The following is a 21,677-nucleotide window of genomic DNA, read 5'->3' on the forward strand; positions in this document are numbered from 1 at the left end:
TTAATAGGGTTTAATGTGCAAGGTCTTTTATAGATATTAGTTGAATACAAAGCTTAAAATTAATTATAATATATTTACTAAGCCTGGAGAGCTAAGCCGTCACTTAGAAGGCTGTATACAGGAACAGCTTTTTTCAGGGACTCCACCAGGGAGTTAGTGGTCTCTGGTCTGACTGGCAGCACCTCCCACGGAGTCAGGTGTTTGATGGAGTGTGCCCCTTTGTTTAAGTAGTGACTTTTTATGCTTTTCCATAAACAGCTTTTACCTAATTACCTTTCTACTTATTATATATGCTAATAACGTTCATTGGGTTTTAACTTTTAACTACATTTTATTTTTACCATGGTAATTGGGGTTGTTAAAACAACATTTGGTGATAGGAGGGGTGGTGTAAAAATATGTCCCTTGGCAATGAAAATTGTACCCCCAGACATTCAAGGATAACTTGTTGTTCCCATCACCATTCTTTATGTGTGCAGCTGCAAGCATACATGTTGTGTATTGTGTCTTGTTGTGTGCCATGGTATGCAGAAACTGAGACATCTGCAAGGTTACTCAGTAGTCCTATTCATCTCTGCCAATTGGAAAATGTCATGCTACAGGGGCCAAAATAGCCAAGCAAGCAACTAAAGCTATGCTAGGCCTGTAAAACCGGGGTGAGGCAACTCAAATTGCACTGGGCCTCCAACAGCCAGGAACCCCTCAGGATCACTATTCACATTTCAATATCCCCAATATTTATTTTTTGGTCAGGGAAGAAAAGTGCCCACCTGCATCGTTTTGAACAGACCTGACTTCCTAAAGATGTGTGCGTCATCCACCTTTCCAGACCACCCCACGCTGATGTCAGTGAAACATTCCTTGTGATCCACAAGGGCCTGCAATACCATTTGAGAAGTATCCCTTCCAGTTTATATACTCTGGGGCAAGGTGGTCACGGGCAACGCTAGGTTAGGGATATGAGTTCCATCTATTGCCCCTCCCCCCCACAGTTTGGGAATCCCATTGCGGCAAACCCATCCACTATGTCCTGCATATTTCCCATAGTCACTACCCTTTGTAGCAGATGTCTATTAATGGCCCTGCACACTTGCATCACAGCAGCTCCAACGGTGGATTTACTGACTCCAAATGGATTCCCAACTGACCGTTAGCAGTCTGGGGTTGCCAGCTTCCGCAGAGTGATGGCCACTCACTTCTCCACTGTCCGAGCTGGTCTCAAGCGAGTATTCAATGCTTCAGGGCTCGAGACAGCTCTGTACAAAGTTCAAAGAAAGTGGCCTTTCACATACAGAAGTTCTGCAGCCACTGCTCATCTTCCCATACCTTCATAACGATGCAATCCCACCAGTCACTACTTGTTTCCTGGGACCAGAACTGGCGGTCCACAGACTGAAGATGATGTGTGACAGCTTGCAGCAAACAGGAATTGTTTTGCTCTATGGCTTCTAGCAGGGCGGCCTCAGTAACATCACTATTTTCCATGGTGCGGCTCCTGTCTCACCTTTGAAAATACTGCAGAATAAGTCGTGAGGTATTTGTGATGCTCACATGACAGTGCCGAGCTGAGCGGGCTCCATGCCTCTCCAGCAACGGCATGCACGTGGCATAGAAAAATGGTGCAAAAAAGCATTTGCAGTTTGTTTGGGACAAGAAGGGAGGGGGAGGGAGCATTTTGCATCATGGGAGGACAACAACCTTCCCAAAAGCCTCTGGGCCTAGTTGCACTGTGGGATAGCTTTGAACGTCAACCCAAGCATGGCAAATGGGGATGCAAGAGCCTGATGCAAGGAGCATGGTGTGATCACGCTCCTGCAACTTCTAAAATTCTAGCAGTTGAAAGTCGATTTAAAATAAACCAACTTCGCTCTGCAGTGTGGACATACCCTGAGATTTTTAGGCATTACCACAGTACAAATAGTAATCTTGAGGAGTAATTTGGAAATAGTTTGTGTCTGTCTTACCCCTACTGGGTAAGAGAGTTAGTGAGTGTAAAGTCAAGTGGTCAGGGCACCAGCCTAGGAGGTGGGAGACTCTGGGTCTAGTCCCCAGCTCCAGTGACTCTCTTAAATTATTTATTTATCCAAAGAGGAACAGTTTGAGGATAGATTGTGTGGCTTTAGGAATTAGGGCTTACTGCTGAGCCTGGGGACAGCCAGCTTCACCTCCCCAGTAAGGAAAAGAGGACTCACAGCTGAATCGTTGGCTTGCAGCAGATTCACCTGACTGTCCGGGCCCCCTGATTGGCTGAGGGGATCAGTAGGCTTGCTCTTAAAACTGGCATCAGCAATGGTGTACGGGTTGCTCAAAGCATTTGCTCATGGCTATGTTAGCTCTTGTTCTTCCCTTGTTCCCAGCCCTGCTCCTGCCCTTCCTCACTCCAGGTAACCTGTCTCTGAACCCTGGCTCTGATTTCTGACTTGGGTTCTGACCCTTGTCTGTGGCATCTGACTCCCGTCTCTTACTCTTCGCTCTGATTCCTGACTTCTCCCTCTAGCTCTGGTGTCTGACATGTGGCTCTGAGCCTGGGCTTCTATTCCTGGCTGCCTGACTCCTGTTCTAACTAGGTCTGATGGCCCATGTCCTTGTCTCTGACAGAGGGACCCTCACGTCAGGATACCCCATAGCTCAGTAGTTTAATGCATTCTCCTGAGTGGTGGGAGACACCTGATGAAATAACTTTTTCCCCTTCAGATAGCAGGGGGGAGGGGGCATTAAGCCTGCTCTCCTGCATTGTGGGTGGGTGCTTTAACCATTGGGATAAAAATTAAGGTCACTGCTACTGGTTGGAGTTTGAATGGACCTAATCTGGTATCTGGCCTTTGATTGTGCCTACTGGATCAAGCCCCACAAATGAAATAGGTGGAGGAGTGCCTATCTTGCCCTGTTTGTGGGTTGCTCTGTGGCTTACTTGGGAAGATGGATGTCCGGACACCTAGAGTGAGGCAGTGGTGAGTCCAGAGACAGAAGCTTATGTGTCTAGGGAACTTTTACAGTGGAAATGCAGAGCGACTTGAGGTTTATGTAAAATGTCTGTTAATTGTGTTAATGCAGCTAATTACCTATGTGTGCTTAGGAGATGAAGGTTTTACTTCGAAGGACAATATACATTCTTATTCTCCACTCAAGAAAGTATCTGTGGATTGTCTTGATAGCTTAAATGGTTATTGCTGACTGTGTTGTCTGAGGAAGGACCCATTGAGTAAAGATCAAACATTGCTTTCATCAAAGCCCACATGAGGGAGTTACCTGCAAGTGCCCACATTGCTTCAACTATAAAGGAAGCTTCAGGCCTGATCCTTTTTATCTCAAATCTGTTCAAGATTGTCAGGGAAAGTTTGGATTGCAAGATTGGGATCCCAGTACCAGCCTGAAATCACCCTGCTAATTGTCATGTGATAATTTGAACAAACTCTGTGTGTAGACTATTTAATCTTCATTTCTCTGGACTGGATTTCTAACAAAGAAGCTTTAAACAAGGACTGATGATCACCAAGCTGTCTGGGTAATTTCAGAGACTTTGCAATTTAAGATTTTTGCAACTCAGTTAGTTGTCTCCACTTGGAAACTGACCTAAGAGCTTTATTTTCATCTGTGTATGTATACTGACCTGTTAACCATTACTCTTTCCTTTTTTTTTTTTTTTTTTTTTAATATAAATATTAGTTTAGTTAATAAGCATTGTCTTTAAACGTGTCTTTGGGTAAGATCTGAACTATTCATTGACCTGTTTGGTAATGTGTTTGATCCTTTGGGATTGGTAGGACTTTTTTACATATGATGGATAAAGATTTTCAATAATCCCTATCATATTTAAATTGGCTGTCTGGGTGCCAGCCAAAAGACTGGATAGTTTTAAAGAAACTGTGTTTTTGTCTACTGCATGACCAGTGAGGTCATCAGAAGTGGTTTGTTGCTGGCTTGATATATCTTATGGAAGAAAATCCACCAGTATTTAGGGCTTTGGTTGTCCCATTCTTTGCAGTTTGCCCTGTTTAAATTATTTCAGCATGGCTCTTCTGGAGGCCAATCTCACCATACCACTGTTCACTTCTATAGTCCATATTTACTGATGGCAATTGTGTGATATATTGACATAACCAATGTTTACATGCACTTGTAGATGTAAGTGACAGATAAAATAGGCCCTATAACAGGGTAAATTAGTAGTGACTACTGTGGATTCACATGAGTATAAAACTGGTTTCATTGTGATTAAGGTCAAACCCATAGATTTAATCACCTGTGAAGCATGTTATGATCTATCTTTATGGATGACACCGGAAAAACAAATATTTCCAGACTCCTGCTCTCACCATAATGAAAATTAATGGAAACTGAAAACTAATAATGAGTCAGAACTCATTGGTGTGAGATTGAAATGAGGTCCTAATAATGGAAATATAGCAAGCCATAGGAAGTTATTTTACTATTAATACAGCACTTCACACAATTTTCACTGGTACATAGGGGTGGCAGAAGTGAAAAGAGGTGAAATTGTCAAATTAATCTCTGATTACAAAATAAACAAGTAGAAGGCATTTCCAGCACCTTAGAATATTAATACACCCATATATAAAAATTCCTTTATTGCAAGAACCACTGCAAAATCTTTGAACCAAAAAATGATTAGTTCTATCCTTAACAATAGCAGGTGTCAGGTAGAATGTAGTTAATGTATTAACAGTTGGCAGCTCATAAAATAATTTTGAATTAAGATGTGGCTAGATGAAATAAGAACTATGGAACATATTATGTCCCAAACCCAAAAATGCTGTTAGAAGAAATATCGGGTTCAGCTGTACAAAACGACCTTGGACCCAGACTAAAATACCAACACAATGTCTGGTTTCCAGAGAAATATGACAATTGTGCCAAAGGAAGGGGAAGAACATATTTGGATGCAGACTGGGTAAGCTAGTAAGGAGGGCTTTAAACTAGGTTTGAAGGGGGTAGGTGACCAAAGCCGACAGGTAAGTCAAAAAGACCTGGGAGAAGGGCTGGAATTTGGGGGGAGCATGGGCTATTATAGCAGGGGTAGGGGAGAGACAGGACAAAACTGGCAGGGAAATCAAATCAGTATCTTAGATGTTTGTATATGAATGCGAGAAGTATGGGTAATAAGCAGTAAGAACTTGAGATGCTAGTAAATAAACCCAACTATGACATAGTTGGCTTTACAGAGACTTGGTGGGATAATACGCATGACTGGAATATTGGTATAGAAGGGTACAGCTTGCTCAGGAGGGATAGGCAGGGAAAAAAGGAAGGGGGTATTGCCTTATATATTAAAAATGTATACACTTGGATGGAGGTTAAAATGGAAATAGGAGACCGACTTGTTGAAAGTATCTGGGTAAGGATAAAAGGGGTAAAATATGAGGGTGATGTCATGGTAGGGCTCTACTACAGACCACCAAACCAGGAAGAAGAGGTGAATGAGGCTTTTTTAAACAACTATCAAAATCATCCAAAGCACAGGAGTTGGTGGTGATGGGAGACTTCAGCTACTCAAATATTTGTTGGGAAAATAACACAGCAGGGCACAGACTATCCAACAAATTCTTGGACTGTACCGGAGACAATTTATTTCAGAAGGTGGAGAAAGCTACTAAGAGAGAGACTGTTCTAGATTTGATTTTGACAAACAGGGAGGAACTGGTTGAGAATTTGAAAGTGGAAGGCAGCTTGGGCGAAAGTGATCATGAAATGATAGCATTCATGATTCTAAGGAATGGTAGGAGGGAGAACAGTAAAATAAAGACAATGGATTTCAAGAAGGCAGACTTTAGCAAACTCAGGGAGTTGGTAGGTAAGATTCCATGGGAAGCAAGTCTAAGAGAAAAAACAATTGAAGACAGTTGGCAGTTTTTCAAAGAGACATTATTAAGGGCACAAGAGCAAACTATCCCATTGCATAAGAAAGATAGGAAGTACGGCAAGAGACCACCCTGGTTTAACCAGGAGATCTTAAGTGATCTAAAAGTCAAAAAAGAGTGCTACAAAAAGTGGAAACTAGGTCAAATTACAAAGGATGAATATAAACAAATAACACAAGTATGCAGGGACAAAATTAGAAAGGTCAGGGCCCAAAATGAGATTAAACTAGCTAGAGACATAAAGGGTAACAAGAAAACATTCTACAAATACATTAGAAGCAAGAGGAAGACCAAGGACAGGGTAGGCCCGTTACTCAATGGGGGGAGGAAAACAACAGAAAATGTGAAAATGGCAGGGGTGCTAAATGACTTCTTTGTTTCGATTTTCACCAAGAAGGTGGTGGCAATTAGACGTCTAACATAGTGAATGCCTTCCTGGGGGCCTTTATAATGCCTGGCTAACGAGCCCAGCAGCTGCTCCTCATCAACCCACTCTGTGCAGGGTTTATTGAGCCTTTTCCAATTCCTTCCAATTAGGACACCAGGGGCAGAGGGCTGAATCAGCCTGGTTTCTCCCAGCACCCTGTCACAAACATATAATCAACTTCAGCACTAGAACAATGCAGTAACTTTGACACAATCAATACAAAGAAATCACATAGCAGCTATTTGAAGGGATGGCTCTTGATCAAAAATTCAGATTCATGTGACCTTCCTGGCATATTAATGAGAAGTCTTCATATCTGTCTGGTGTCCTCCATCCTTGCTTACTCAGTCAGTCCTGTGATTCTTACAAAAAGTGGCACAAGGAGCTAGAGGCAGCTTTCCTAGAGGCCTCTTGAAAAATTCCTATGGCTCCCTACTCCTGTGGTAGCACTGTGGGAACAGTCATAATGAACTTGGCCCAACCACCATCATAGTTACTCTAGGGACTGGCGATGTAGTCAGGATAGGTGTATGAACATACACTAAAGAGTCCTTTCCTTTGGGGAAATGAGACTGTAAAGCATATCTACCTACTCTCTGGCTTTTGGCCTGTTACACCAGCCCGGTCAATTGTTACTCTGTTTTCCACCAAGTTTCCTGTTCTACCTCCATCCCCATAGCCAAAATGGCTGCTACAGGTTTCTTGCAGTTGTAGGTCCCTTGTGCTGTGTGTGATGCAGCGCTGTGCATGGAATTTCATCAGATACACAGTGTGTGAGCAAGGAGAGGAGTAGGGACCAGTGAGGAACTTGAATCTGAAGTCTACCCTGAGCCTGGATGCAATGCCTCTGAAACAGCATAGGCAGGAGTGACTAAACAGAGACAAGGCTGCCGTGTGTCAAAGCCACTTCAAGGTGCCAAGAGCTATGGCATAAGAGCACAAGAATGGCCATGCTGGGTACACCAATGGTCCATCTAGCCCAGTATCCTGTCTTTGATAGTGGCCACTGCCGGGCGATTCAGAGCGAATGAACAGATCGGAGCAATTATTGAGAGATCCATCCCTTGTTGTCCAGTCCTAGCTTCTGGCAGTCAGAGGTTTAGGGACAACCAGAGCACAGGGTTGTGCCCATGGCTATTTTGGCTAATAGCCATTGATGGACCTATCCTCCATGAACTTAATTACTTTTTGAACCCAGTTATATTTTTGGCCTTCACACCATTCCATGGCAACAACTCCCACAGGTTGTTTGTGTGTTTGTTTTAAAACTGGTGCCTATTTATTTCATTGGGTGATCCCTGGTGCTGGTTTTGTGAAGGGATAAAATAACACTTCCCTATTCACTTTTTCCACACCATTCATGCTTTTATAAATTTCTCTCATACCCCTCCTTAATCATCTCTTTTCCAAGCTGAACAGTCTGTCTTTTTAATCTCTCCTCATACGGAAGCTGTTCTATATCCCTAATCATTTTTGTTTCCCTTCTCTGTACCTTTTCCAATTCTAATCTATCTTTTGAGATGGGGTGACCAGAATACATGTGGGTGTACTTGGGATTTATATATTTATATTTTCTGTTGTATTATCTACACTTTTCCTAATGATTCCTAACATTGTTAGCTTTTTTGACTGATACAGCACATTGAGGAGATGTTTTCAGAGAACTATCCATGATGACTTCAAGATGTCTTTCTTGAGTGGTAACAGTTAATTTAGACCCCATCATTTATATGTGTATTTGGGATTATTTTTTCCAATGAGAATTACATAGAACTTAATGGTGAATTTTGTTGCACAGTCTCTCAGTTTTAGTGAGATTCCTTTGTAACTCTTCACAGTCAGCTTTGGTGTTAGCTCTCTCGAGTAATTTAGTATCATCTGCAAACTTTGCCACCTTGTCCTTTTCTAGATCACTTATGAATATATTTGACAGTACAGGTGCCAGTAGAGATCCTTGGGGAACCCCTCTATTCACCTCTGTTCATTGTGAAAACTGACCATTTATACCTACCCTTTGTTTCCCATCTTTTAACCAGTTACTGATCCATGAGGACATTTCCTCTTTTCCTATAACTCCTTAATTTGCTTAAGGACCTTTGGTGTGGGACCTTGTCAATGGCTTTCTGAAAATCCAAGAATATTTTATCAACTGTATCATCCTTGTCCATGTGTTTGTTGACACCGTCCTCAGAGAATTCTAATGGACAAGTGAGTCAAGATTTCTCTTTACAAAGGGCCTATTGATTCTTTCCTAACATTAATGAACCTGAGTTCCAGAGGGTAGCCATGTTAGTCTGTATACAGCAAAATCAGCAAGAGTTGCAACCCATTTCAGTAGGCATAAGCTTTTGTGGGTTGCACTTATGCCTACTGAAATTAAATATGTTAGTCTTTAAAGTGCTACAGAACTCTTATTGTTGTTAATGAACCTATGTGTCTGATTCTGTTCTTCACTATTGTTTCAACCAATTTACCTGATTCTGAAATTAAGTTTACTGGACTGTGATTGCCAGGATTGCATCTGGAGATGTTTTAAAAATCAGGGTTACATTAACTATTCTTTAGTCTGTGCCTAGCATAGGCAGGCAGGACTCAGTACTTCAGTTCCACTCAGGCACCATCTGTTACCCTTTTTCAGGGGATCCTTAAGTGTGGTGTATGTGTTGGGAGCTGCATGGGATGGGAGTTGTACCAAAGGGTCATGCTGGGCCCCTGGTTGCCTATAACACCACTGTTTGAGAGTTTCCCAGACGCTGTGGGGCCCAACAACCCCCCCTAGACTGCGCAGACCAGCAGTCCTGAAGCCCCTCTGGGCATGGTAGGGATCAACCAGGAGCACTGCTGGGCAGAAAAGCATTCCTTAAGCCCCTCTGGTCATGGCTGGGGTGCATCCCTTCTGGCGGGCTCTGGGAGTGAGTCCTCTCTGCTATTGTCCCACCCCATTCTGAGGCCTCTGCTGGGCTTTTAAGCCCCACCTCCTGACAAGGTGTGCACCACATGCATGACAGAGAGGGGCCTGTCCAGCACTTGAGGAAGCTGAGGGCTCCCCCTCTGCTGGGAGGGGCCGATACACCATCACAGGGGGCTAAAATCTGAGGCTGGTAGTAAGATGAGGGTGGAGTATGGGAGGGCAACTTGAGATGGATAAACAAGGAGGATGCAGAGGGGCAGAATAACTTCACTTTTGATTCCCAAAGGGCAAGGGATCTGGAAAGGAGCAGTGAGAGAACCCTTCTCCCTGTAGCTCCTGAAAGGACTAAGATGAATAGAGGAATGGTAATGAGAGAACTGACTCCTAATATGGCTGCAGTGAGGGAGAAATGGAGTAGCTGACATTGGGAGGCTTGTGCACCTCTCCCTCGACCTCCATGATTGCTTTACAGGGGAATATGAGGAAAAGTAGTGAGGGATCCCACCTGTGGTGGTCTTTTATTTTGCTTTGTTGTTTTTTCCTCCACTTTCTTTGTACTTTATTAAAATTGTGTCCATTGCTGGTGTCAACATTTCAGAAAAGATGTTGAGAAATTGGAGTGTTCAGTAAAAATCTGCAAAACATGCCTTATAGGGAGACAACAGAAGTTCAATCTATTTAGTTTTTCCAAGATAAGGTTAAAACATTACTTGATCATTCTACAACTACCTACACAGGGAATAGAATTCTAGCAGATTTAGTTATCAATATTTTCCCCTAAAGTTTGAATCTGAAGCTAACACATTCAGACTAGAAAAAATATGAATATTTTTAACAGTAAAGATAGTTAACGATTGGAACAATTTACCTAGGTCTGTGGTAGATTACCCATTACTTGAAATCTTTAAATCAATACCATATATCTTTCTAAAAGAGAAATGCTAGCTGAAACTGAAATTATGGGCTTGATGCAAAAATTAGGTGATGAAGCTTTTATGGCATAAATTATGGAGCAGGTCAGACTAGATTATCCTAGTGGACCCTTCTGGCTTTAAAACTCTAATAGAACTGCTCCCAGAGCACATGGGTTGGTGGTTGGCTGTCTGGGCATAAAAGCATCTTGTTTGTTTCTTGGGAGCACAGAAATAAGCAACAAACAACATCCTAAATGCTCTTGTGGATATTTAAAAACAAACAAACATAAAACAGTACAAGGTTCAGTAACAGTGAGTAGAAAAACAAATCAATGTCCATGTCTATGAATTCAAACTGCCTTTAAGGCTAACACAAAATAGCCAATGAGTATGATTTATGAAGTAAATAACTCATCTCACTAGGTTCCCAATTTCAAATTTGGCTGTTGACAAGCTGTCGGTAATAAGTGTATTACCTATACTCAATAGCCATGGTAATTAAACTTCCTATATAATATTCAGCTATTATAATAGGTGACAGTTTCACCTGAACAAGATTTGTGCTAAAACTATTTTATTTCTATAGTTCCTCTTACTTGTTCTAATTTGATTTTTAGCTCAGAGAAAGTTTAAAGATTTACCCTTTTGTTTTCACAGCACACCTGTCCTAAGTACCTTCCATACTCTATAATAGGTAGATTATTTTGAGAACACTCTACATAATACATAGGCAATATATAATGTAGAAGTTTTGCAGTAAATGTGTGCCACAACCTGTTCCAGCAATTGTCCCAAAAAAAATACAAGCATGTCTACAGGTTAATACTCTAGTTCATTGTTACTTCCTCAGCATGCACTAATGTGAGATGACATGCAAGATCATGCACAACATTTTCAGGCCAGCCAAGAAATATAGCCACCAAATATAACATCAAATTTTGCCAATAACTTTGCATGCGTATAACTCTGTTTCTTAGCTATGAGTAGCAGGAATTTCAAAATGAATGTGTCTGCCAGAAAGCTGCTGCTGTACATTTTTAAAAATCTGAGGGCATAGTAAAAAAATACCCTGTATATTCTTTCTAATTACAAGGATTAACAAATACGTCTTCTTTCCTTTATCTCACAAAGTCACACATCATTGATGTGGGTTGTACGGACTAGCAAAACATCACATCATCTCCAAGGAACTGTGTTTTGCAGCTGACTCTTAAAGCAATATTTGTGCTGTATCTTTGTCATCGGTGTCTTTGCAGAATGAACACTACCCTTAGTTCATATGAAAGGGCTAGTTCTATAACTTTAGAACAGTTTGCTAATGCTTTTCTTGGCTGACCAGGTCTTCCCAGAATGACAGCAAGCTTACTAGAGAACCTGAGAAAATACTTGTTTTCCTAATACTTCCTGGTCAATAGCTATGAATTGTCTATTCTATAAACAGATATTCAGCAAGAAAAAAACTTATTGTATCAAGTCCTGGCTTCCTCTCTGTTTTTACTCAAGCAAATGGGTGTCTCCCTGAGCAAAGGATGAAGAAAGACCTATGGTCATTCAACACTTGTCTCGGGACCCTGCATGTGCTCCAAGGCTGGTCATGGTAGTAAGAACTATGCCTGGTTTGTAAGTTAGTGTGACAGATCAGTTAAACTGTCCATGATCCTATTGTGATGGGATTAGAATATTCATTACCTATGAATTATATAAACCTGCATATCTAAAAGCAGAGCTAGCTGGATTCATTAATACCTTTCAGCCAAGACAATTAACATGACAAAACAAAGCTAACAAGGCCAGCAGGCAAAGATTGATAGAACTTCACCTGGAAGAGTTGTGTACAAAGCTGGAAGCCCCAGCTATGGTGATTATCCTTCAAAAGAATGGGGGAGGGTGAGAAGATGCACAGGTGCAGAACAGAAACATAAAATTGTGCCTTCAATACAGCTTTCTATCCTGAACAAATCTGAGGACAACCAGCTGATGTGGGGTTCTCTAGAATGGTAAAAAGGCATGAGATCAAAGAGAGAATTCAAAACTATAAAGAGAGACATGAAAAATTGTGCTAGGGCTGCTGCATTGGTGAAGGCATGATGCAGCAGCAGTCATGTTAGCAGGAGCTGGCCTCATTGCATCAAAAAAGCAATAAATTCAAGGAATAAAGTCAACCACTGCTTCTGAGCGAGGGCCTGCCAAAGGGTTGTCATACCAGGCATGCTGGTCCTCCTCCAGGATCTGAAGTCCAGAACCTGTTCACTCGGAGTAGAAGCAGCCACCCAATAGCAAGCTGAAGCTCTCACCTCATTGAGACGAAGATCCAATGAAGCAGCCACATTCTCCTCTACATTCTTGTTGCCAATGGCATCATGCTCCTGTCTTGCCCCTGCTTGGCTCCTAGCCTTTACCTGTGGAACTTATCTTTCCTGTCCACCCTTGCAGATGGGAAACACAGAGGATTATTCAGTCACATCATCCCATAAACCTCACTTGTGGAGGTTGATCAAGAGTGGGTTGGTCCCTTACCAGATGTTTCACCTCCTGGCTCCATTCCAAGGAAATAAAATGAAATGCACTTGCCCAAATATTCATGGAAAGTAAACACTGAAGGACTGTGAACCTGGCTGAAGCAAATCCATTTTAAAATTTGAACAAATATTTGTGGGAGGAGAAAACAACAGCGTTGACCCAGCTCTGATCATACATTGGTGTTCCCAAACTTTAGACCAGCTGAAGTTGGAAAAAAGGCATTCAGGAAACACCTACTGCCTGTGAAAAGAGATAATCCAGGAGAAGACATGAATCAAGTTAAGAGAGTGAACATGAATCGCCTCCACATTCATAGAAAGAGCAGACATGGCCCCACCAATGCCTTTGAAATGGAGTAAAGCTTTATAAGCAGTCTTTTAAATAATTGTTACCCTTGAGGAATTTGTGAAAGTACACAGGGGTGAGTTACAAATTTCAATTAAGCCTGGATGCAAGCTTATCCCAAAATGGCTAAAAACCAGTTACTACCTATTACAAGAAATTGACTGAGAACAATGCAAACTAAGAATGGAGCGTGTCATGCTAGGATCAAAACGTCAATCATTTTCTTTCATTGTAGTTCTGTGTGGATTAACATATGCTAAAAATATTACTAAATACTTTTCTGCTGACAGTGCTAACTGATATACTAAATTATGCAACACATCAGATGATGTGATTAAACATTCAGAGAACCAGCTATACTTAAAAATAAGCCTGTCAACTGTACACAATTCATTTTATCTTGTACATTTGGATCAAATACATATTTCAGTTTTGGTATACTTGAGGGTAACTGTTTAACTGGATAGCTATAATTGACTGTACAGTGTTTATATTTCTGTTCTTCTAATCAAAGAACTCATTAGCTAATTATTAAAACTAATGCAGCATCTGATTTGAATTCAAGGGTCTAAAACAGTGATACTCAGACAGAGGCTCAAGAGCCACATCTTGCCCTTTAATGTGTCTCCTGTGGCTCTTTTTAGTACATATTAAAACACTGTGATTTAATTCAGGATTAAGTCAGGATGCTTTTACTATGTTATTAACCACCTAAGTTATGAACTTGCACTAAGTCATTTACTTGTTTGCTCTGAGAATAATATATACACTAAATATTTCCCATCATAATGTCTAAACATGGACGTATAGTTCTGTAGTAAATGAAACAATCCCTTCACACTACTGTGACTCTTGTGGGGGTAATGTTGATCGCTAATCTGGCTCCTGAACCCCTGCGGTCTGAATATCACTGGTCTAAAATATGTTTTAAAGGGTAGGTCATGCCCTCTATGTTCTTCATTTGATCTGAGTTTCAAGATTTGCATCCAATGTGCATAAGTTTGAACTGGCAGTGCCCCTTGGCAAAGAGTAATTTAAACAGAGGGGAAGCAGACCTTCCAGCTATCTCTTGAAAAGGAGACCCACTGTTAGAAGAAGGGATTAGGCCACCGACCCATTCTACCACAGCTCACAGATTAATGCTAGGACAGCCCTTTTTCATTTAAAAACAAAAAAAATACACAAAACCCAGATAGGGACCAAGACTTCCACCCCCGTATTGCCACTAGCCCAGTGATCAGGGCATCTACACAGGATGCTGGAGACTCTGCTTCAGATCCCTGTTTCCCTTGATTTGGAGCAGAGACATGAATCCAGGTCTTTCACCTCCCATGAAAGTGCCCTAACCACCAGCCTGTTGGCTATACTGGGGTGGGTCTTTCAATCTCTCATGTTGGTGGTATTCCACTTTGTATAAATAAATATTAATGTGATCAGGTACTTGAACTTGACTCTCCTATATCCCAGGTGAGTGCCTTACCCCATAGCAATAGAGTCAATCTTTCTCTGGTCCAATGAATATTTAATTATCTGGGTTTCACACATCCACAATGAGTGCCTAACCACTGGGCTATTGGGTATTCTGAGGACATATGCTCACCTGAGTCCCTGGTTGTCTTTTGTGAACCTGGCTGCCTTTTGTGTGAAGCCCAATCCAATAGGTGTACTCTGAGAACACCTGCCGGATCAGGCCCTGCTGGGGAGGTAGGTGGTGGAGTGCCTCGTTTGCAAATGCTACCAGGGTTTAGGTGTAAATGAGGAATCTGAGCAGCTCATTAACTGTGGAGTGACATCAGGACTTAGGCAGCTCTGCACATGCCTGCTGATGGAAATGTTGGTGCCTCCAGGGTTACGTGGCAGCTGAGCGATGGTTTTGTGAATCAGTGGCACCTAATTTTTGGGTTTAGGTGCTAATGAGGGAGGCAGGTGTCTAAGTTCCTTTGTGGATCTAACCGTCAGTGCTTCACAGGATTGGTTCCCTTCAGTAGTTTCCCACCACGGTTCACTGCTATATTTTGATCATTTAAAAAATCTGAAACAAATTTTATGAAATGCCTGTTAAGGGCCTTTTTCTTCTATACATTTTTTTTTTCCGATTTGCTTTAACTGAATTTGTTTTAATGAATCCATATTTTTAAAATATGGAAAGTTCGTGTTAAGAGTTTGATAAAACCCAGGAAATTCAGGAATAAGATGAAATCAATAATGCACCATCAATAATTCACTCTGTTGTGACTAGGTATTGTACCTCAAGTGGCATGCAAGTGGTATAGTCTGAAAGAACATAAAAGCCACACTAACTACCTTTAATAAGGTGAGATAAGGATAGTTTTAGCCTTTACTCTAGATTGTACTTATTCATTTCAGACTCGTCTTTGTCATCTGTATCCTTGAGATGCAGCATCTCATTTATAAGTAATTGAGAAAGCAGAAGAATACAAAAGGACCAACTAGATATACACATAAAACTATAACTTTTTTAACCTATAAAATTATATTACCGTATTTCCCCATGTATAAGATGCTCCCATGTATAAGACGCACCTTAATTTTGGGGCCCGAAATTTGAAAAAAGAAGTATTACGGTACATCACCGGCAAAGCTTCGCAGGGGTGGGAGGAAGGGCCCATTCGGCGGCGGCGCGCGTACCACCCGGCCCTGGGGTAAGTACCACTGTATAAGACGCACCCAGTTTTTAGACCCCAAATTTTTCGAAAAAAGGTGCGTCTTATACATGGGGAAATATGGTAATATTAGCGCTGGTTGAAAATTTTCCACAAACTTTTTTGATGGAAAATTGGGGTTTCAGCTAAGCAATACTTTTTTGTAAATATTCTCTACTTTTTGCTAAGAGGGGTGACCATGGTGCATCATGGGAGATGTGGCCTAACCAGGGAGCCTGGCCTGTAAAGAAGAACCCAAACCAAAACTCCCAATTTCCGAATTGAAATATTTCACTTTCTGGTCAAAATATTTACATTTTTTATTTTTCACTTACAGCCCCCACATTTTCTGATCATCTCTAATATTCAAAGAAGTTTTACTTGCCTTTTAAATACTGTCATCAGCTACAAAAGTGTTCTATGAAATCTTTGTATGATGAACCTGCATTTTATTATACACCCCCCATTATTGCAAGATACCATATAAGCTTGAAAGTTTAGTTACAACCAGATTTGATGGCCTAATAAGGGAAAGACTGTATTCTCTTTGGGTGAAATTCACTTCTGAACACAAGGGCTTGTGCATCACTTGAGGTCATCACTTGGGAGCAGATTGTGCCTCTTAGTAAAGGCCTGTATTAGAAGTAATGTAGAGGAACCGTCCTTCCTGGGGGCAATGGGACCACCTACCACAGGGTTGAAGTTCATCAGTGCAGCAGATAGGGGTTACTTGCAAGTTGGCCTCAGATTGTGGAACTCTCTCTTGCAGGAACTAAGAACTATCACAAACATGAGTGTATGACTGTCAAAATGAATGGTGCAGTTCTTTAACCTTGTCTTCGCTAAGAACGAATAATATGTAATAGAACAAAAGAAAGGCATCCCATACACTGCATGTACCATTTCCCTCCTGGGATGCATGTCTGGAATGCAGAGGATAGACATTAGGGGTTTTTGTTTACTTCTCTAAGCTCAGAAGCCACTGTGATAGAGACAGTATAAACATCTAAACAGCAGGGACCACAAGGCAATTCAGTTGCATTAGCAACTTAAAAATGCTTTACTCACAATTCAAGGAACAGTAGCTTCTAGACCCTGGGCTATCCTTCTGTTGTTTCTTTTGCTTTTTCACTGATTGTTACCTGCCATAAGCCTGTTGCCGGTTTCCCTCAGCAAACTCTCTGGGAAGGTTTGCACCCCTCTGGAAGCTATCCTTGGGTCTGCTGTGTGTTCTTTCACTGATATGTTAATATGCTTTGGTCTGGGTGCTTCTTGAGACAATAGGATTGCTTCCTACATGTAGATGCTGTTTTTCAAGCATTTGTCTACACAAATCCCAATTTGGTGTGCGCAGGAACCTGGAATCTTTTTGTCCATGGTGTCTGTAGGAGGCTGCACATGAGCCCAGCATACCCGCACCCCTTTGAGGGCATAACAATCAGAGCAGTCGCAACCACCACCATTCAGTTCATTCTTACAACCTATGGCAGTGAGATGAAGCTACATTGTGGCCATCTGCTTCACTATAGTATCTTAGATGGAATAATTTTATAGTTGGTTGGTGTTATTCTTAGTAGTTTTTTGTAAGTTTGAATTGTTTGAGCCAGTTGGCAACTCCCCCTATCACCACCATCACTACTACCATCACCACTACCACCAACAAACCATCTACCGACAAAAACCACCCAAACTAAACTTCTTATTCCATTCTGCCCTGGGGACCGAGTTTTACTAATGGTGGAGTCTCAGTCCCCAAGCTTTAACATTGTTACACTTATAAAATAAACAGCAGGATCTTATTCAGGTGATAAGACAATATGCCACATTTATTATGAATACAAAAAATATTTTAAAATGCCATTGCCTAAAACACACTCTCACTCATACACACGCACACAGTTCTGCAGGAGGGATATAATTACCAGTCTCTGTGTTGCCTGAGCTGAATCACTGGCCAGGTGATTCAGGCATGAGGGTGGAGCCAGGCTCTGTCGGTCGCAACACAATGCTTCTTGGGGTTTGCAGAACCAGCCCACAGTCCAGGTTTATTTACCCCATTTTTATACTTATGCATCCCCATTTGGGTCTATGGATTTTGTCATGTCAGATAGTCTCCTGGTTTGATGTACTCATCAATTATGTTTGATATCGCAAGTGTGACAGCTTTCCCATTCTTCTTTCATTTCTGTTTCACACTTTGTCTTGTTCCTCGCCTTGGGTGTTAATTCCCCTGTTTTCCGGGGTTATCTTGACCTTCGGCCACATGGGTTGTAAAAGTTCTTTAAACAAAAGCATCTCCCTCCTGCCCTTGGAGGCTGAGAACCGTTACCTCAGCAATTACTTCCTCGCCTTCTTATCTCAGCAGACTCAGATTGCATTCACTCCTCATTCATACTTACTAAAAATTATTACATTTTTATTTTATTACATTGGTACATTATCTTATACTTACTTACTAACATAATAAAATCCTTATACCTACACCAATTTTATTAATATCAATTTTACTAAAAAGAAATAAAAAATCTTATTCGCCCTCTCATTGTCCCATGAATTACACATCAACCACATTCCTGATACGCATTGGGCACTTTCTTTCACTTGTAACTTATCACAATTAGGTTTCAGGATGTTCCCAAACATTCATACGTAGATGTTTACAAACAGGGCCCCAATGTGTCATAAATGTTAAATCACAAAATGTTTAGGCAGGATGTTCCCACTCATACGTTCAAGCAGTCAATTATCATAGCGGAGCCTGGGGTGGCATGAACAAACCATCTATGTGTCCAGAACATCCCTATCTATAATGCCTAGTTTTGTTCTTTCAGTGTGAGGATTAACCCTTAAGCTTCAAATAAGTATCCATGGTCCAGGCCTGCTCTGGTTCAGGCCTACATCACAGTGCTGAGGCCTACAACATCTGCCCTGCTTGTGAATGTTCATGCAAAATGTTTATTTTGCTTAGGGGAGTCACACATAGCAGACAACTATGTGATTTCAGAGACTGTTTCTAAATATAGGAATATAGGACTGCGTCTTTTAGTCCAGTCCTTTGCTATTGCAGGCAGTCCCATTCATCCTACTGAAAGCTTTGAAATCAATGAGGAGTGTATCTAATTCTGAAGTTCCTCCTCAAGAGAAACCTATGCTGCTAAAAATGGTATCTCCCAGTGCCCCGGCTACCAGAGACGCTACTCAAGGTGCTAGCGGATCTGCTGCCTTTCACACTCTTCATGCCACTGAAGAATAGTCTGAGTCAACTATCTTCCATGGGTCAGTCAGAGATTCCCTCTGCCCAAGGTAGGGAGGTGGAAAAATCAATGGAGACTCATAGACTATAAGGTCAGATGGGACCATTATGATCATATAGTCTGACCTCCTGCACAATGCTGGCCACAGAACTTCACTCACCCACTCCTGTAATAGACCCCCTAACCTAAGATTGAATTATTGAAGTCCTCAGATAATGATTTAAAGACTTCAAGGTACTTTAAGAGAATTCACCAGCAAGTAATCTGTGCCCCATGCTACAAAGGAAGGCGAAACCCACCCAGGACCTAAACCAATCTGCCCTGGGGGAAATTCCTTCCTGACCCCAAGTATGGCGATCAGTTAAACCTTGAGCATGTGAACAAGATTCACCAGCCAGACACCCAGAAAGAATTCTCTGTAGCAACTTAGAACCCACCCCATCTAACATTCCTTTGCAGGCCATTGGCATATTTACTGCTAGTAATCTAAGATCAGTCAATTGCCAAATTAGGCTGTACCATCAGACCATCCCTTCCATAAATTTAGCAAGCTCAGTCTTGAAGCCAGTGAGGTTTCTTGCCCCCACTGTTCCCCTTGGAAGGCTGTTCCAGAACTTCACTCCTCTGATGGTTAGAAACCTTCATCTAATATCAAGTCCAAATTTCCTGATGGCCAGTTTATATCCATTTGTTCTTACATCCACACTGGTGCTGAACTTAACTCCTCTCCCTCTCTGGTATTTATCCCTCTGATGTATTTATAGAGAGCAATCATATCTCCCCTCAGTCTTCTTTTGGTTAGGTTAAACAAGCCATGTTCTTTGAATCTTCTTTCATAAGGCAGGTTTTCCATTCCTTGGATCATCCTAGTAGCCCATCTCTGCATCTGTTCTAGTTTGAATTAATCTTTCTTAAACATGGGAGACCAGAACAGCACACAGTATTCCAGATGAGGTCTGACCAACATCTTGTATAATGGTACTAACACCTCCCTATCTCTACTGGAAATACCAATTCAAAATTCTTGTGGTCTCTCAACAGTCTCAAGGATTTTCACCAAATGCTTTTCAGTGGTAGCAGCTTACCTCATGAACAAGGTCTTCATGTATTTCCCTGTCTCAAGGCTACTCTTCTCATCAAGTCATCACGTACATTCAAAAGGCCACAGAACTCTTCCAAATCTCCCCCACTAGATAGAATTAATAGGGAGAAGGTTTGACTCTGTCAGCTGCGGTGTTTTCTTTCTCAGGAGGTTGCACACAATAATTCATATCATTTCAAACCTCCGCACTCAATTCATAAAATGAAAGTCTGCCTTCGCTTACAGCAGCGTTCTTCGATCTGTGAGGCACACCCCCTAGGGGAGGTGCGGAGGAATGTTAGGAGGGGCGCAGCAGGGCCCCATGAATGGTGGGGGGGGGAGCACCATCCTGCTCTGCTCCAAGCTCTGCTTCAGGCCCACTCCCCAACCGTGCCTCTGGCCCTGACTCTCCAGCCCTGGCTGCCAGCCATGGTTCCCTGACTTGGCCCCCGGCCCCACTCCCAGCCTCAGCTGCCACAGCCCTGGCATCCAGCCTGGTCTCTAGCCCCGGCCCCCGGACTCAGCCTTCCGCTTTAGCCCCTGGCTCCCGGCTGCTGTTCCCAACTCAGCCCCAACCACTGCAACTCTGCTTCCAGCCACAGTTTCCTGGCCCAGCCCCAGCTGGAGGGGTAAGGAAGGACAGACAGCAGTAAGGGGGGGGACCTCAAAAACGTGGGGACAACTGGCTTACAGGGTCACATGACAACATGTACTTACATGACTCCTTTTGCGAGACTCTGTCGTTGCCCCCTTAAAGGGCAGTTAAGGTCAGTTTATCATGAAGACTAGACCTACTGGTACCAGTACCTCCAAAGATGCTGGCATCTCTACATTGGTGGATGGACCCCCTTCAAGTGCGTCAAGGAAGTTCTGTTTCATCCCCATCAAGAAAAATTGTAACAAATGAGTGCAAGCAAAAATAGAGTGCATATTTAAACAAATTTCTGATCCACAGTCTATGGTCCCAGGAGGAATCACACTTATATGTAAACATACTGGAGTTGAGAGACATTTATCTAGCTTGCAAAGCATTGCTACCCATTGTCTAGATCTTAACAAATAATATGATGTATTATATAAACAGGCAGGGGGGCATAAGAGTTTCCCTTCTGTGTTAGGAAGGAATTCTCTGATGGAAATGAAGCATTTGTCATCATATCAGTCTGTCAGCTCTTCATCTGGCTGGAGCCCAGAACAATTTAGCAGACCACCGGAGCAGGAAAGGCTCCATCTTCCATGCATAGCAGGTAAAGTGTTAAATTTTGAATCTGGTTTTTCAGGGGGTGTGTGTGTATGGGGTCGGGGGGGAATCCTTCTTGGACCATTCATGTTTGACATGAATGTTAACGCAAAATATGGGATATATTTTTCACAGGGATGAATGAATCTAGGAGCTCTAGTAGACACATTTCTGATTCAGTGGGATGAAATCTGTTGTATGCCTTTACCCCATCCCTTTAACCCCCAGATTCAGGAAAACACATCAGGACAAGGCTCAGTTGATCTTAATAGTTCCTGTTTGGCTTCATCTGTTTCGGCTTTCTGATCTAAAACACCTTTCAACCCATTCATCTTTTCGGCTTCCAATATATTTCTCAAAACGAGAGTCTAGTACTGCATCCAGACCCAAAAAATCTACACTTGACAGCATGGGAACCATCTAGTTGACTTAGCTTGAGAAGA

Source organism: Emydura macquarii, unplaced genomic scaffold, assembly GCF_026122565.2.
Source record: "Emydura macquarii macquarii isolate MOO-44397 ecotype Brisbane River unplaced genomic scaffold, CSIRO-AGI_Emac_v2 contig_3128, whole genome shotgun sequence".
NCBI classification, from domain to species: domain Eukaryota; kingdom Metazoa; phylum Chordata; order Testudines; family Chelidae; genus Emydura; species Emydura macquarii.